The sequence below is a fragment of the Bombus flavifrons genome, chromosome 14 (genome assembly GCF_040668555.2).
Source record: "Bombus flavifrons isolate JBK064 chromosome 14, iyBomFlav1_principal, whole genome shotgun sequence".
NCBI classification, from domain to species: Eukaryota; Metazoa; Arthropoda; class Insecta; order Hymenoptera; family Apidae; genus Bombus; species Bombus flavifrons.
The window spans coordinates 8,207,873-8,221,906 of NC_138455.1; the positions used below are offsets into that span (position 1 = coordinate 8,207,873).

Consider the following 14,034-nt stretch of genomic DNA (forward strand, 5'->3'; position numbering starts at 1 on the left):
TTCAATTAAACAGATTCAAGAATACCAAATTTCGTATTATTTGGTAATATTTTCGTATGATTGCTAAACTCTGATACTGTGAAAATGAAACACGTATATAGAACTTGATAGAAAAACGCTTCACTGGAAAATAGGGGTATGTGCAAATATTATATTTTTTGTAGCCACTGAACAATATGTTGAATATGAGTTCACATGGTTGGAAAGGTTAATTCGAACTCGAAAAAGTTCCTCCTCTCCCTTAGTTTATATGTATATCTATTTATATATTATTCTCTGTGTCATCGATGTTGTGGCGATAATTGTTCGTGACAGATGCTAACATTTGCACACGGGACAACTCGTTAGTCACATTATTCAGGGTATTCTCTGGGAATTATTGTCGTGGCACTTAACATGTGCCAGTATATCACCATTGGACTATCAAGACAGAGTAAACCTTGCCGCCCGTAAGTCACGGAGTTCCTTCGGGAGTTGCACGCCAACTAGCTACGATAAGAGATAGCTTCAACGTCAGTTGTTTTCGTCGAGGGAAAAGAAGCCAGTAGAATTTCGTTTCGGTGTCGAACATGAGCTAGGTATCGAAAGGAAAGATTGGATACGATGTTGCAAACTGAACAGCTCTGCTTGTAACATGAATTTTCCGAACATCACGAGTAAAATACGTCTACAAAGTAAAAAAAAAACTCTAAGATAGAGGATTTTCTAATGCGGGATCCTACTTGAGACTTTGGTCCCTGAAACTTTTTATAGTCATGTTTTCTTGGAAAGAAAAGAGCGTTTTCGTGTCAGACGCTGTTACTAGATCATAACTTGTCCAAGAATCTCATTTTCGAAAATCCCCTTTCAAAGAACTTGTTCGGTGGTAAAGAAGTTTTCCGTTTCGCTTAGATCCCGTGATAGCAAGTCGAACACGTTCGGTCGGCGGATCGAAGTTAATTGGCGAGAAACGAAATAATGCAAGTTTCCGATAGTGTTCTGTCGACGACGAGTTTCGGCGCAGTCCAGACACGAGTACCGTCTCGAGAGCTAATTATGATAAAGAGCAATAGCGTTATCAGATTCCTTTATCCCGAAAGAAACTTCGCCAAAGTCTGCAGACGTAATTATCAGGTGAGGTTGAAGACAGGAGACTTAGTTGAGAACAAAAAAAGAAAGAAGAGGAAAAAAAAGTACGACGGAGCCCTGTAAGTCGCTTTGACATTGAGAACAATGGAGCCAAGGTTTCGTTTCGTCCATTGGGGGAACCAAAACAGCTTCGAGGTTCTAGAGTTCCCTGTTCATCCAAGTTGGCCGAAACTCGGCAACGGCCGGCTAGAAAAGACTGCCCCACGAACTACAATATCCCCGGGGAATCCAATCAGAGCGAGGAGGAGCTTCGAGCATCTAACCTCCGCCAACCTCTCGAGTACAAATCTCGAGCACCTCTCGGGCTGCTCGACGAATAGCCGGAATAAGATTTACAGCGTCTCCAGGTTGAAAGAATCCCGCCTTCTATTCAGGATAGAACTGTCAAAGTGTAATCAAGAAATTTTGATTACACCAGCTGCGGAGATCGATTTGATCCCAACGAAATCAGAATCGTATTCTCATCTCCGTGGCAAACGCCTAGGATCCAAGCCCGGGAATGTTCACCACGTGACTGGAATACCTGTCGCGTCGCTCGGATCTAAAATTTCTTAACCAATGAACGAAACGCGTCGGGATTGCGACGAACGCGGATCGGAGACACGCGACAAGGGTGCTCTCATCGCGGAATAATTTCATTCAATTCTTCGATCGATCCCCTTCTGCCAGCACTGCCGAGCTAATACGACTGAGCGCGCCGCTGATCTATATTTCTGGATTGTATTCCGCCGAGCGACATTTCCTCCCCACGACCGCCATCGACACCGAACTCTGCCCCCGCAGCCGCTCACGATCGATTCGAGTTCCATCGAAAAGACCGTGGTACAGCGACGAAGACAGCGAGAGATCGAAGTAACGTCGAAAAAGAACAAAAAAGATCAATACCCCACGTCCCACTTACTGACCCTAACTCTACGAGGCTACCCCATAAAGGCGGCAGGTTCTGCTTCATCCAGCCACCCTAGAGACAGAAAATGGGGAAAGGAAAATCGAAACGGGTCATGCCAGAACCGCGTTACCAAAGATGTGTGTATACTGTGGATTCGCGTTATAGGGTAGTTGCTTGCCGTTACACCGTCGTCACGCGATTCAATCACGTACCATAACGTTCGAAAGCATTAGCATGCACAGGAGTCTAGATTCCAAACTCGTTTGCGAGCACCGTTCCCGGCGCTAGCAAATTCCACGATACACTCTGCAGTAAAAACGCTGAATTCCTGAATTTTTTTATTTGTTATGGTAGATTTTTTACTTCGATATATGATTCGTAGGAATGTGGAGCGTGTAATTTTCATCAACGATCGGGAAAGGAATGTTCGATGCTTTTAATTGCTTCGTGAGATCCAATATACTTCTCATTAAATATTCTCGACAACGCTATCGTAGTTTGAAGATTGATTCGATTTAAAAATTCGGATTTGAATATTCGAACGCGAACAACGGGGAGATATTAGCGTCAATAAAATGTCCGCGGGGAAGACCTGTCGCGTATCAGTTATATCATACTATAATGAAATCCAATTTTGAAATTTGTTATCTTTTATGGCCGCGCACGTAGACGACGAACCGATATAAATTCCACACCGACGGCGCAACAAAAAGGGAACCTTCCAGTATATTTAAACATACGCATCAGAAAAACCTTTGCTGTCGGTGATATTCATGCGTCGTAAATATTCGCGTTCCGACAGCGTGATGTTTTGCGCTGTCTAATAATTCATTGACTAACCGTTCTATCGGTGATTCAACGTGGAAACAAACCGAATTTCATCTTGTAACCAGCTGTCGCTTCGGCTTCTCTAATTTTCCACGTTTCAGGCTCTCGCCTGAGCCATGGAAATGCAGATGGTAGATTGGCACGGTGAAATCCTTACTGCAAAGCTAGAGATCAGTATGGACTAAATCACGGGAGACTCATGGCTTTGCAAACGCAGCATGGAGGATCAAGAATACGGGGTCTGTCTCGTGTTTGATCACCTGTAATGACATACAGAGAATACGAGGATAATATTTACGAATGTCGTGTGACAAACGAAGACAATTATTTTGGACACATGAGACAGCGCGAACACCTGTCAGCACGGAATGAAATGGAATGGAACGGGCGAGTTTGCGCTCGAGAATGTCACGCGAAAAATGAAGACAACTACGGAAACGCAAGCAGTGAATCAGCACGTTCCGCGACACCGTGTCAGTATCAATTCTTTAGGACCTAAAGAAACCGAGACACGATGGAAACAATGGGGCCAAACCGTAAAAGCAACACGCTATCGATGTGCCACGTCGTAAAGAGACTAATCCGACAAAGTTGATCGATCGTCTTAATGGAATCGCGCGACGCTATTAGATGGTAAAAGAAGAAAAAGAGATATTTTCGTCTGTCTGCTTTCGTGGTATCCAACAAAGTATCGGAAACAGTGACTGTCGCCTGACGGTTCGTCTCTTCCAATCCAGCATCTCTTCGCGACTCGTGCACGACCCCGAAGAGAGCGTATCGAATCGAGGATCTTCGCAAATTTTCGGGGAGCTTCGTTCGCCCACGGATTCTCCCGGGCAGCCGGCACGGCTCAGTATACTGCGTGGCAGCCTGGACCGCAGGCGCCTCCAGTCGAGGGCGCGTAGTTCGCGGTTGCGTGTCTGTGCGGACGCACACCAGTGTGCTTCCAATGAAAAGCGCCTGTACCGTGCTTTTTGGGACGCACTCACTTTTCCACCGTGCGCGTAGTTTGTCGCTCGAAATCGACGTCTCGCCTGCGGTTCAATTCCACGCCAATCAATCGAAACTTTGTATTCGCGAGTCGTCAAATTCCTACTGGAAGGGATAAAGGACATTCGATAAACAAACGGAATTATCGAGAATCCGTTTCGATACTTGGTATCACCTGCGACCCAGCAGCAACTGATTGCCAGCTCGGCTCGATTTCATTCGCGTCTGTCTAAAGAAGATGGAACTACCTCCGAGTCGGTTTAAAAGACGCGATTCCAGTGATCATGGCGTTGAAACAGTTGCACGAAATTGATCGTCATTGGTCGAGAATCGATCGACGACGACATTCGTAAAAGTCATGGGTATTCGTCTCTCAATCAGGTCGACTGAACGCGGTTGCCCAGCCGCTGAATATCGTCTGTAACGTTTACACGCGGATGCTGCTGCTGGTTCCGATTTGTGGTGCACCGACCAGTCGCGCTTGTGTGTGCCGTGTACGCGGAAGATGTACAACGCATAGACCGTTGCTGTGATACGCTGTCCCGCGCGGTTCTTTGCTGTCGTTGCTTCCAAGTGGCTGGTACACGGCGTTTGTGGCCAAAAGAGTAAAGAGATTAGCGGACAGACAGAAAGACAGGGAGAGGAACAAAGGGGAAGATATAGCGTGCTCGGGGAGAGGGAACGGAAGAAGAGAGAAAGAGGGAGCCTGGAGAGAGTAATGATCGTGACGACGGTCGTACGGACAAATGAACACCTCGGCACAGCGTTTGGGATATTCCAAGTGAGTAACTGGCCAACCGAACTTGTAACTTCTAGATACGTACTCGCTTAAGAGCACTCGCTTAGTCTGGTAGAAAGATAGTTTCATTAAAGAACTTTCCTTTATTTCTCCTCATCCTGTATATTCGCAAAGTGGTCTTCTCTTAAAACCCAGGTAGGGAGGGGGCGGGGGCAGAATCATACGGGGTACGACTCAAAAGTTTCTAAAGGCTAATCGAAAGATAGAGGAAGAAACGATCGGATTCGACAAGTCCCGTTCGATCTTAACCGAGTGAATTTCATTTGCAGAATCGTTTCACTAAGCGAGAGAAATTCTTCGAACCGAAAATTGAGATGAAGCCCATTTGCCAAACTGGTTCAACGAATCCTCCAGGGAAATTCGATGAATTTTTTCGCCCTCCCCTCGCCACCGTCGCGCTACTTCTTCGCAATTTTCGTTCCACTCGAGCTCTCAGCCCTCTTGGCTGCTCTCTGAATCCACGATAAGGAATCATTCGAGCGTGTACATTCCCTTGGCTACCGCATTTGGCGCGAAATCCAACATGCGGTTGGCACTGGACCTACCAATGCCGCGCATTCTCCCCAAGCCGGGGCTAGGTTCGTGCTTAACAAGAATTTCTTGGTGAAACTTGTCGGCTGAAAATTCTTTTCGCCTCCCGACAAACTTGGCCGTGTTTGAATGCGCGACAACACACACCGTTAACTCGGCCTTCCTGCGCACCCTGCAACGATGCGTCGTTCCTTCAAATAGCCGCGCAGACCAATTATGCAACGATGATCGTTAAAGTGAATCGTTCGACTCACTTTAATTTTCTTTCTCTTTTTCGTTCGCCCGAATAAAGTAATATATCTTACGACATCGATCGATGTTTTTCACACAGGAGAAACCAATTTCTACAAGAAGATTCGCGAAAAAAGAAACAATCTCAATGGTTGGATCGAGATAACGAAACCCACTCGGGTTTTATCAGTGCGGCGGGAAAACTTCCGGAAAAATAGGAATTGAATATCCGGCCGAGGGAGATAGGAGAAGCGTCTACGAGATAAAGATATATCGGAGAATAAAGGTAAATCCTACTCAGGGACCTCCTCTTACACCTGTACGCGAGGACCGACAAGTTTCTTCGATAACCCGGTGGATCCTAGGCGAGGAACCTATTCGTCTACCTTTCAATCCAACGACGGAAACGCATTAATATTGTGGTTCGACAGGGTTCTCGAAATGTTATTACATTATTTATACGATATAAACGGAACAGCAGCTCCCGTCAGAACGGAGGGAACAGGTTCGAAAGAAAGTCGTTTCTCCTTTACGTTATTATACGGATACCGTCGTGGCTAGAAATTTGCGGATAGCTCGTGGCTTTGTTCCTCCGATAAGATTTCACTTTCTTTTATCTTTCATCGAGCAGCCGGATGTGTAACATTACCATTTATATGGAAGAGTCCAGGGGACGAAGCTGTGTACCTCTGGACGTCGACATCGAAATCCAGACAGAAGATCCGATACGAAATGGAGAGAAGTGTCGCGAACAGAAGTAAAGAAGCAAAAAGGTTTGAAGACGACAGGAGTAGGTTTCAAATGGTACACGACGAGAGATAGAAGGAGAGGGACTCGGGATGCGACTCGCTTTTTATCAACGTTCTAAAGTGCACATTTCTGTAAGACGAATCGCGAGTCGAACGTGGAAAAACCTGCCTTCTACTTCTTCGTTGTATCCTGTCCCTGCCGCCTTCCCTCCCACCTTTCCACGGAATCGTGTTAAGAAAAAGAAATACGCGAAGCAACTCGGCTGTCGTTCGCGAGATCGGTTAGAACATGTTCGTTCGCATTACATCTTCCAGACAAATTTTTCGATTGCTTTAACTTAGTCGTACGCGTTCGCGAACTCGTAAGCGCTCGAACAAGTTGACATTAGCATTTAAATGGCGGAGAGAAGAAGGACTACGGGCTCGTCCGCTACTCGCGGACTACGTGTCGCGGATTTTACGCGAGAGCTCGTACGTGCAAAACGAAATTCAACGGAAGAGAGAGAGAGAGAGAGAGAGGGGGTGAAGATCGGCTAAGTGGAGAACGTGGGACAAGATAGAGGTCGCAAAGTAACCTTTACGACGTTTTAAGAAGCGTTCATAATGACCGTGGTTACAGTATCCAGTTACAATGGCCCCGACCGTTGTACCGTATTAGCATTTACACGAAGTTAATTGGCTTTATCGTGGCCCGTGGCGCAAAGATAAAAATGCACGTCGCCCTGAGAATCCATTAAACGAGAAATTCAGGGAAATTCGGGATCACTGGCGGTTCTTAAGAAGCAAAAGCAGATACGAAAGTAGAAACCGCTGCGAGGAACCAGACTATCGGCATGTCGTAATTTTCGTTCAATGTTCTCCTTTGGTTGAACTGACTCCCTGTAGCTCTGACGGAGCCTGGAAGGGGCTAGAATGAAATCTAGATGCAACTAAGAAACCACGAGGGAAGGGAGAGAAACGTGGTGTCGAGTGGTGGTAAAAGAACCAATGATAGTGACGGGACAGAGTTTATGATGAAACTATATACTCTGTTCAATTAAAACTCAAAGCTACAACAACGAAGAAGGTTTCCAATGCGTACAATTGTTCGCGAAATTATTCGAATACCTACAGCCACCCTTTATGAATATATTATGAAACGAGACTCGAGTAATCAACTATCGTGATTGCGTCGATGAAGTTTGAAGTTGACAAACTTGAAAATATACGCAGGAACTACAAGACATTTAGTACAAGTACATATATCACGAAAATCATAGAACTACTCGAACAGTTAATTATCCTTGTCATTACAAGGCTAAATATTCAATGGGAGCATTTATAAATAATTTTTTGCTAAATGTACACTTGCGGTAAATATCTCTCACGTTATCAAATTAATGTGAAATTTTACCAATACAATCAGGACTCTTGCCTCGTCATAGCGCCACTAAATGTTAAAATGTTTTATATAACACGCAACGTATCGGTGTACCTTATAAATGAATATCGCCATTTTCACGAGACATTTCTTCACTGTCTTCGCTATTCTTGGCCCACCAATTAACCTGCAAGCGTGTATCGTAATTGCCTCGAAGGCTGGCGAATGTCTCGCGACGCGGTTCGTTCCATCGCTAGCGAAGAAGTGGGAGGAGGTCAGATATGGTAGCAGAGACTATCAGGTGGGAAACAATGGATAAGGTAGAAAGGAAAGCCACGGGTTGGAGAGGGGGCGGTAGGCTGCGGTGGGAAAGGAGGGGAACAGGAGATGTAACTGCTCTTATTTCTTCTCGCTGCCGCCGTGGCCCAGGCGGGAAACAAAAGGCGATCCGACATCAAACATTCAAATTAGAAAACTCCCCCGCCGGTCCGTGGGCCGGATTACCCCCTTTCAGCTTCCTCCCTAAAGCATCAAGCAACCCTCTCTTCTGTGTGTTTCCGCAACCCCGTCGCGCCGCGTTAAACCTTCACATCCTACTTTCCACGAAGCCACACACGATTCCAGCGGTTGCTACAGTTGCCTGAGCCACGTTTAAGCCTCCCAGCCTACTTTCGTAAACCCGCCTACGATTTCGGCGAGGCTCGAGGTAGATCGTCCTTGTGCACATCGCCGCTGGTCTTCTCTCAATCTCTCCCTCTCTCCTTCTGTTTCTCTCTGCGTTTGTGTTATCTCGCGCACGAGCACGCGTATACCTACATATATGCATCTCCGCGGGCCTATACATATTTGCTCGCGGTCAGAGGGAAGGCTCGCGGCTGCGGTGTTAAAACAAGGAATACGAGAGTACGTCCCACGCGATCAAACAGGGCCACGGTATTAGCAGCCGTTTCTTGCAGAGATTAAAACGACGAAGACACTTTGTCTCTCTAACCTTGGTTATTATTAAAATTACCCTCCCGCGTTCTATTTTCGGCGGACGTTATATTATACCTGAGGATTAGAGAGTCAGAGATGGGTGGTTCTTATGGAAGTGGCTACAGTAAGGATTTAGTGGTAACAGGATTTTTTGCCTATGTAATCTTGTCTGGATATACGTAGATCGGCTGATAGCCTATCTCTAACTTTTCTTCTGAAAGAGATAGCTAATTGCCACAGGTAAGTATATAGATGTAATAGGTCGAACACTAAGTGACTTCTATCCTAAAACTCGCAAGTATTGGAATACTTATTGATATTTGGCACAGATTAAATTAAGTTCTTTTCGTTTATTTCATTGTAAATCTGTTATTTCATTCTCACCATGAAGAGAAGATTCTCATCTTGTAACGTAAAATATCAAAGTAATGTAAAAGTAAAACTTGTTGGAGTTCTGCAATGAATGCGATGAGTAGGTGTTCCAGCAGTTATAACTGGTGCTGGAGTTGCTGTATAGATGTACTCGTATTGTTCGGTAGTGAATGCAAAGTCGATTGCATCAATCATATGTTGCAACATGTTCAACATAGAGCATCGTATGACAGGTTCTAGATACATGCTGTTATACGATTTTTGTGGGCAAATTCCGTTACATAGATTTTTGTGGGATTTATTACCACGCGATTTTCATGTTCGCTCGGATGAAGAGAGATATGGGAATCATTTCAACACGGATGACGAAGTAAAATATGTTACGTGGGGAACTCGGACGCAAACTCTTTGAAGAAAGTTCATAAATTAAATTCTCGATGCAATCGATTTTTGCGCACTAAAGGTATTAACAATAAAAGATACGTTTCCAATACAAAATATGTTGTCTATCTTTTATGTATCAAAGATCGTTACAACTATTAAGATTTCTTGCCTACAGAGATGTGTTTAGAAGAGTGAACATTCTTAGGTGTTGGTGCAGATAGTAAAACATTCGTAAGAAGCTTATAAGCGCGTAAAAAGTTTCATTACTTTTCGCGAGATCCGTAGAAACGCGACCTGCGGAGGATTCCGGGACGTAACTCACGTTTGCGGCTTTAGCCCGAAAGTTTTGTTTCACAGAATGCGTACAGACTGCCGTGGTAACGTTTCCAAGTGTATTTTCCTGCAAAATCCTGAAACTTTTTTACATTAGCGGAACACATATCATAAATCAAATAGGAAATTCTGTAACTGCTTTTATCAAAATTACTTATCGTGAAAGTCTATCTGCCAAGTCACAATCTCACAGAATGTCGCACAATACAAACGTATTTATCGAAAGTTATGTTGGAAAAGTTACTCGAGTTCCATTAAGGAATACGATAAAAATTCTCCTACGGCGGATAAAGCAGGAAAGAATCGAGATCTTCGTGGATTATTTCCTTGAAAAATAGCGAAACTTTCATTCGAACGAATATTTCGCAAACACCGGCAACGAACGAAATTTGGTGACACTGGCGCGGTTCGCTCTGTATATCATCCCTCGTATGAGAAATAAATCTGCGTTCCAGATGCTTCCGCGCACGGACAACCTATCCTGGAAAAGTTTTCGCGTTTTCAGCAGAAAGGACCTTCCCCGAGAAACCATCCTACTTTCCTCTTGAGAGGCCTACGCGGTGAAGATGTATTCCGTGACAGGTCGAACCACTTGATGCCAGGCCGAACCCCCTCGTATCAGGCCAGGGAACATATTTTATTTAACGGTAACCGTTACTCGCATAACCCATGAATTTCTTGCCCTTTTAATGGAACGTGAAATTTTTGATCGCCCTGGGACTCTGTCCTACATACTCGTAAAATTCGTCTATCCAAACCAAGGAATGCTTTTTCAACGTGAGATGCTAGGCAGAAATGTAATATTTTTACATTCAAACTTGTTCTTGTGTCTACGACAGTTTGCGAAGGGAAATTTATTCAAACAACATGTTTAATAATTCGATGGCAAGGGGAATAACGGGGAATTCTGAAGAGTCACCGACGAAGCGGTCCGACCGGCCGCATCTGACCATGTACGTTATCATTCTACTTCGAAGTGCGCGCGACGCTCGAATTTTTATAATTTATAGCGGGGCGGGAACGATCGCGAGTCCAACGTTGTATGAAAACCTATCCGCTGAAACAGCCTTTATGGTTTTCGCATTTAAGAGCGCACGGTACCCAGGCCAGTAGTCAAAGTCGATTAAGTTTTCGCGCGGATAACCCACGCAGCCCGGTTTGCCTGCTGCTGTTTCATTTCTCTGTAAAAAAAAATTCCTAAGCCGCGCGCGCCCGGCGCGTTCGATAAAAGTAAACGTTACGTGTAAGCTGAAATTGACTTCGCAGCTTCGTGTGAGACGTGCCGGTAATTAGTTCCGTCGAGTCTAACGTTCGTTCCCAAGCCGTGGGGGGAGACGCGGAGAGAAAGGGGGCAGGCCGAAAAAGAGATGGAGTAAAAAAAACAGAGGAAGTTGGAGCGAGCACAACTTGATATACGTTTCCACCGTGAGGCGGAGTTTTAAATGAGATTCAGAGCGAAAGAAACGAGAAATTGTAGGTTTCGCGATCGAACGCTTGGAGAACGGTACATCGAGCGTTGGCGCGAACGAAATTCAAAAGGAAAAAGCTCCTCCGCTGCTTGCAATTTTTTCCCGAGGTTTATCCTCGTCGCGATTTCTCATTGTTCGAACCCTCCTTCGGAGCCTCGTTCTTACACGCACAAACAAAGAGGAACGTTCCGAGAAATACAAATATCTGGCGTGGCAGTAATTAAAAGGAATCCAAGATACGAATGCGCTGGTCGTCCGTGCTCGTTCCGCAGATGGTGCATCATTTCCTTGCCGTTTGTCGAGCCTGCAATTGACCTATCTTCCATCCCTTCGTTTCTTCCCTTCGTACCCTACACTCTTTCTGTCCCTCCCACATTTTTTCCTTTTTTTTTTTTTAATGACTGGGGCCGAAAGAACCCGTCAGTAGTCAGAGACGTTCGTGAGGATAAGGGGAAAAAATAAGGGTAGAACGTATGCCTCCTCCTAGCCTCCTCCTCGCTCTTTCTCCTTCTCAGTCACCCTTCCCATCGAAATGAAACGAATCGAAGTATCACTTTGGACTCGAATCCCATCGAATTTCTTTCCAACGATTCTTTTCTTTCTCGCATTTTCGTTCCTCCATTTAAATTATCGTCTGCCGAACTTTCGCTATTTTTACTCGGTACGAGACCAATTTCGTATTTTACATTCAGTCTTTTTCTCCCGCGAATTTGGGAGGAATACTCGATCGAAAAATACCAGCTATTCTTCTATTCGTACTCGGAACCGCGGTCGAGTATTTGTTTCGCTTCAGCCTGTTGGCATCAACTTTTCATTGGAATAAAAATTTAAAAAAAATACGTATCTATAGCGAGCCAACGATTTCGATGGAATCCACTATTAGCCCATTCACTGGTCATCCTTTCGTCGACACTTGTCACCTTCCGTTAGATCCCGAAATCAATTGAACCCCTGGCGAAACTTAACTCTATCAGATAAATGCAATCAAATTCCACTGAAAAAATATTACTGAAAAGGCTGATCCCACGCTCGCAGCACTTTTGCACGAAGACGACTCTAAAGTCCACATACGAGACACAGTTAATAGAACGGAGAATTTAATCATCCACGTGATTAAGACGAAGGTGCGAGAGTTTCGGAATCGCGCGATCGTAAGGGTTGAACACGTTTTACGGATAAGAACCACGTTTTTCAAATAACGAGTAGAAAGAAAGCGGGAAAGCTCTCGTTCGAATCGCAAACTTTGCATATTTAAGTAGGAGAATGGCTGACACACAAGAAACTGTCACGGATGGTCCGGCTCTATATTGAATGAAACTTTGTAGACTTAAAAAACAATAAAAGATGGTAAGTACGTATTTTTTTAGCTGCTGTAACTCAAGTTCAAGAGTTGAATTACCTTCGAGAGCTCGACTTCTTAAGATCTGACTCGGAAACAGTTACAGATGGAAAAAGATTTTAACACTTCCACTCAAATACCCACTCGGACTTTAACCATAAAAGTTTGACTGAAAGTCTGGGCGGAGGCGAGTTAAAAAACATCCAATTTTGGTCAAAAAAATGTGTTTCTATTTGTGACCGTTCCCGAGTTAGCTCTTAAGGGGCGGAACTTTAGAGTGCGATTTCACCTCTTAAACTTGAGTTACCGCAGCTAAAAAAAAAAAAAATATGTATCTACTATTTTTGGCTGTACTTGAGGGCTGCAAAGCTTTGTCGAAATTGGAGCCAGACCATTCGCGGTTCTCCCTTGTGCAATGAGAAATGCTTACCACGCTTTTCCAACAATGATAAAAGTACCTATATCTGTTCTTGATCGCGTAGCTTTCTGTATCGTTAAACTTTCTGACGCTTTCCCACGTCGGCGTTTTCACCTTTTCACGCTGATAAAGGGAAGAAAACAGTATTTCTGCCGCGATCGAGAGTGGAGGAGGCACGTCGTGAACTTCAATCGTATCAGCCTCCGCTCCGACTATTCCCTGCATAGCTTCCTCTTAAATGATCTTTTTCGCGTTCTGCAAGCCGATTCGACGTTCGTTTAATCAATTCCCATCATCGGCATACACTACAGTGAAACTGAATACGGGACAGGAAATGAAACTTTTTTGCACAGACTCCGTACATTTTTCTCCTTTTCTCAGTCTCAATTTTTACAATTCCTTTTCTATTGTGATATTCATTGTTGGATTGTTCGGGACGTTCGAAATTCAGGAAAAATTTGAATATATTGTATCTTTACGATTATCCTACCTTTGGATAATATATGCACCTTTTCTTTCTTCTTTTTATAGATTTAAATAATATATCATTTCAACTGAATATAATGCGTCCTTTCTCTGAAGAATTTGTTCTCTTAGCAATAAATTCTTTCAAATAGACTTTACAAACTTTTCAGCTATTCAGTTTTTTGTCATGGAAGAAATATTTTATTAACCCTGCTCCTCCAATTTATACATATATATACCTCAATTTTGTACATATTCGACATAAACTTGGGACAGAAGACTGTGCGTAACAATAACCAAGCGCTGAAAATACCGCAACCTCTTCAAAACAACCGTCCATTTCCCTACTCTTTCTCATTTCAACAATACTCGGTAAATTTTTAAGGCTTTAATTGCGAACGTTTACGCCTGCATCTATATAAATCATGTTTCCCGCTCTATTATTCATTTTGCTACAATTTTTCACTTGCCTTTACAGGTTCTATTCACGCATCGCAAGATACACCAGAAGAGATTCTGTTACCTTAACAAACATAGATTTATAGCAGTTCCGCCGTTGAGTTTGCCTCTATTCACCGGCGTTATTATTGTTACTTCCGTTCTCCCCACTGCGTGGATTGTCGAGCCACCGGTGGTTCGTTTCGCATTCAGCCCCCGGTTCGACAAGTATAAATTCAACGAGAAGAAATACGCCAGTCCTTTTGTATCGAACGTTATTTCTTCAGTTGGATTTGTACCGTTTTTTTATGCGCGTATCGTATTGCTACGTGTCTA

The 14,034-nt window shown here is 44.1% G+C and overlaps 1 protein-coding gene across 1 annotated transcript in view; it reads left to right on the forward strand.

The window, feature by feature from the left end:
• The first annotated feature begins 3,716 nt into the window (after positions 1-3,716).
• LOC138186820 (uncharacterized) overlaps positions 3,717-14,034 on the forward strand; it is a 52,374-nt gene continuing 42,056 nt past the window's right edge. Inside the window, exon 1 of the mRNA XM_069127038.1 lies at positions 3,717-4,616. The gene's annotated coding sequence lies outside the window, so the exon portion shown is untranslated. The remainder of the gene's footprint in view (positions 4,617-14,034) is intronic.